A 4,629-nucleotide genomic window follows, 5' to 3' on the forward strand; every position below is an offset into this window, starting at 1 on the left:
CAGATCAAAATATGGGTTTAATGAGTCATATTTTAGACCTTGTTCAAGGATCGTTCACCAACACCTCAGAATTAAGAGAAATATTTGCAAAGATACGCTGGCACTGTACATGAGAGATCCTCCCAGTCTGCCTGACATAGCCTCTTGCTTCATTGAAGATAAATTATATCTGTTGTCAAAATACATTTACATTAAATTGCCATGAAAGGAAAAACACAAAGCCATAATACCATTATCAGTGCAAACATGCATTTGAATTAAGGATGTTATCTGACCTTTAATAACCAGTCTAAGGAAAATTTTCAGTGAATAGGTGTTAAGTGGTGATTTGGAATTATACTGTTTGAATTATCAGAAAATATGAAGTTTCCTTTCACTAAATTTGCACTAGTAATTCATCCTTTGCTGCTTTAGATGAAAGGGAGTGGAGAGTAGAAAAATTACTTCTATTTTGGTTACCTGGTTCCTATTTAGCATCATCTCACACTAATTTTAATTGCTCCCTAAACAGGTTTAAAAGTTTGTTTCTAGGGAGGAATCAAATATTCTAGTGATGTTTTTAGGAACAGGCTCCACAGAAAAGGAGCAAGATAATCAGTTCAATTATAGCTTATTTATTATACCAGCAAATAGATTAAAAATCTATTAGCAGTGGACTGATCTTAGTTAAGGTGGAGCCCATGTTTTGCCTGCTTCCTATACCATGAAATAAATGGTATAGAAACTCAATGCACCAGAAGGGATGTTTTGCACTCTCTCAACCAGTCCTTAAAACTATTACTCAAATATAGTGATTACGGAGCCAAACTCACAGGGGTACCCCCCACCTGCCTGCATGGGGACCCACAGCCTGTGGTGCCGGGAGCAGCCGTGCTCCGTGCAGGCTCTGTTGCTCCTCCAGGTCAGCATAACACAGTTTCCTCCTTCGGTGCATTTCAACAAACCTTCACATTTTCAATAAATCTGATTTATCTCCCATAGCATTGTGTTAAGATGCAGAAGATGCGTTATATTACATATCTAACGTATCAAACGTCATAACCTTCAAAACTCACGGATCAACCAGCTGAAGTCAGGGGAAATTCTGGCTGTAAAGTCGATTGTGTGATGACACTTTTTAATTTTCACTACCTACTTCACCTGTTCATGACTGAAGGCTCACGTGTCCACAGCCTGCACTATCCGAGCTCGCACCAGCTTGGTGGGGCTCCAGAAATAAGCTCTTCCCTGGGAATTTTTGTCTCTCTAAAGGCAACCAAATCGGAAAAGTTTGGAAAAACAAAACAGCCTGAGGATCTGCTCTCCGGTTCAGTGTACCAGAGCCATGTTCTACATTGCTGCTCTAAGCAAACAGCTGGGTCGCGGGCAGCTGGACATGCAGTGTGACCTTGGAAAAGCCCTTTTTGATAATTATAACACAGCCACTGCTCGCAGGGAGACGAGTGCAGGACCAGAGCTCAGGTCTGCCGCTGCCCTGACTGCTTTTCAGGAATTTATGGAAAGTCTCATCTCTAAAGAGAGCGGTGGCACTCATGGGGTTGGCGGGGAGCGGGCTCAGCCGGGGGGGTTCCCCAGGGGGGAGCAGCTCGTCAGCCTTAATGACCCAGCAGGCTCGCAGGCACAGATGAGTAGCCCGGTGGAAAATTCCCTTCTCTTTGCCCAATTAGTTTATATTTAGCCCTCCGAGGAGCAGACGCGCTGGAGGAGCTGTTTTGGTGATATTTTTGCACGGCGCTGTGGGGACCCCTGCAACGCGGAGCACGTCATGCCGGCGGAGCCTGCCAAGACAGAGGCCTCGCTCCACCACCACCTCGGACCAGGCACGTGAGACCGCGGGAGTCACAGCCCTCCGCCACCCGTCAGACCTCCTTTTTTTCCTTTTTTTTTTTTTTTTGTTCTGTTTCCCCGAGTCAGCAGGCTTGCTTCCTCTTCCTCCTCCTCCCCATTTTGGGAGAGAAAAAAAAAAAAAAAAGTCAGGCACAAAAACTTGCTTGAGGAGCTACAGAGGAACAACCTCCCCAGCTCCTCTGCTGGCCTGGTCCCCCACAGCTGCAGGAATAAAACGTAGGCTTGTCTTCCTGGAGGTATTTTCACTCTAGGAGAGAGTTTTGGTGATGCAAAGGCTCTGCTTCCCCTCTCCCCTGGGAAGAGGGAAGGAGACCCAACCCCTCCGGGCTGAGCTCTCCGAAGAGCTATGAGCATCTCTGGCACCTCACCCTGCCCCAGCCTGTTGGTCCAAAGTCTGCTCTGCCACAGATTAATGTTCATTAAAGCTATTTCCCAGCAAAATCATTCTACAAACCACGTGATATGGGAGGGGAAAGGGAACAAAATCTGCCCTTTCAACCTGGAGTGTCCTCTTTTCTACCTTGAGATTTTACAAGGGAAGCACAAACTACCTCCATCCCGATGAAGACTGAGAAACGAAACTCTACACACTACAAGAAAGAAAGTAAAAGGAAGAACAGCCTCAAACCACGCAGCTGTCATTCAAGAAATCAGGAGTCAACCAGTAACAATAAAATGGACAAATTGGATGAACCCCATTCCCCTCCATCCCCCTTCAGGACACAGTCCATCATGTCTGTTCTGTGCAGAAATACAGGTGTTTTGGCAAAAAGTTGTACGTCTTGCTCTACCTACACCTCTGCTGAAAGCGAAGTAAGCCTTTGATACCAAAAAAATTAATCACATATAATTAACTGAAACAGATTTGGGGATTTATAGTGGTATATGTTTACCTATCTGCATATTTATGCACATGTATTTATTTATGCAGGTATCCATAACTGAAAATGAGCACACATTGGTGCTGGCTCTGTCCCACAGTCTGCTTGATCTTCACATATAAGAATCTGGATCTTACCCACAGAAATCAATTATCCACTGCATAGATTTGCCCTGATTTTACATGCAAAGTTTTGGATCTGACAGCCTGAGTTCTTACTGATCTTCCTCCCCAAGGCCATCTGCTTTCTATAACTGAAGTGGTTCTTGGAGACCTTGGCCCTGTGCAGAGCTAGAAGTCGCAGAAGTTTCCCCTCCCTCCCTCCTCTGGGTTGAACCTGGAAGTGAGAAAGTCTGGATCCAGGGATTCAGCTGCAAAACCGCCGGCACGCGGGGCCGTGCTCCACGGGGCCGCGCTTGGCCAAGTGTCCTTCTCTCCTTTGAAGTGGAAAGAAGGAAACAATTCCACAGCAGGTTGTTTTGGTTGGGTTTTTTTGGTTGGGTTTTCCCCCCCACATTTTTGAAAGCGAAGAGGCTGCGTCCTCCTCCCAGTGAAGGGCCTTCAGCACGGGGCCAACAGCCCCAACCCTGCAGCCCTGAGCCCAGCCATGCCAGAGCTAGGTCTAACACACCCACCACCACAAGCATCCTCAGGCTCCGGAGGACTTTTAAAAATGAAAAAATAAATGAGACGCTCTCTTCAAACCTACACTGAGCCACGACAGGTAAGGACAGAGCAAACCACTCTGAAATTCAGGTTTTTTACTATCACTCTAATTAATCTGTTTCATGACCCACCCCAAATATTTTCTCTACAAACATTATCTACATTGTTTTGGGGTTTCTTTATTTCTATTTCCAGCCCTCAGCCAAGCCCTGGTAAATATTTCTGCCCGCGTCAGAGGCGGGCCGAGGGAATCTGCGCTCTGTGATCGGAGGGGAGGCAGCGGCAGGCTCCCGTACTCGGAGATACCCGATATTGGTGAGAAGAGGGCAGAGATGCTCACAGCCCCGTCGTGTTTTTACAGTATCATCACAAGACGCTGCTACCTCTGCCACTTGCAAGGAGTTTTTAATCCGTCAAAATAGACTTTTATTATTGTTTGAGGATTCAAAAGGAAAATATGCACATCTGGTTTCAATCGCAAACTGAAGTTTGGTCTATCAGCCTATTTCATAACAAATTACGCTTACTTTTTACTCCAGAGGATTTCCCAAGGAGGGGATGTGCTGCCAAGGTACACCAGCATCTGCGGAGACCGCACGGCACGGACAGCCGTGGGCACTACCCCGCGACAGGCACCGCGCTGTCGCACACTCATCCTCTCCGTCAAGCGAATTAAAATTATTGAGGAGAAAACCCTCATTCACGAAATCTTCGCGGACAGCTATACGTGAAATCTTTCACGTGCCGTACGATCTGAATAACCTGGCGTTGCTGAACGGAGAAACAAGACTTTAAAGAGGCTTTCTAGGACAACTCGGCTGCCAAGGTGCTTTCCTCAGGAAGGAGGGATGGTCCTGGGGGGGGCCCAGGCCCGCACCCCTCCTTGGCCGTCGTGAGCTGCCTCACACACGCTTCGCCAGGCGGGAAAAGCGTGGCGGGACACGGCGGGAAACGCGTGCGACAGCCCCGGCTGGGATGGAGGGCATCTCCCCCGCGATGCTCCACCACCTCCACGGCTCCCCTGGGCTGCAGCCCCCCCGCAGCCCCCCCAACAGCCCGGGGACTTTCACCCCGAGCTCGCCAACAATCCAGATTTCCGCGGTTAAACGCCGCTCTCGGCCCGGAGAAAGGCAAGCACGTGTTGATCCCTTGGATGAAGGAATGAGGCGAAGGCTGAGTAACCCGAGAGGGAGAGGAAGGGGAGAGGAAGGCTCGCGGAGCTTTGGGGCTGTCTC

Source organism: Athene cunicularia (assembly GCF_003259725.1).
Source record: "Athene cunicularia isolate RWA chromosome 6 unlocalized genomic scaffold, athCun1 chr6_part1, whole genome shotgun sequence".
Taxonomy (NCBI): Eukaryota; Metazoa; Chordata; class Aves; order Strigiformes; family Strigidae; genus Athene; species Athene cunicularia.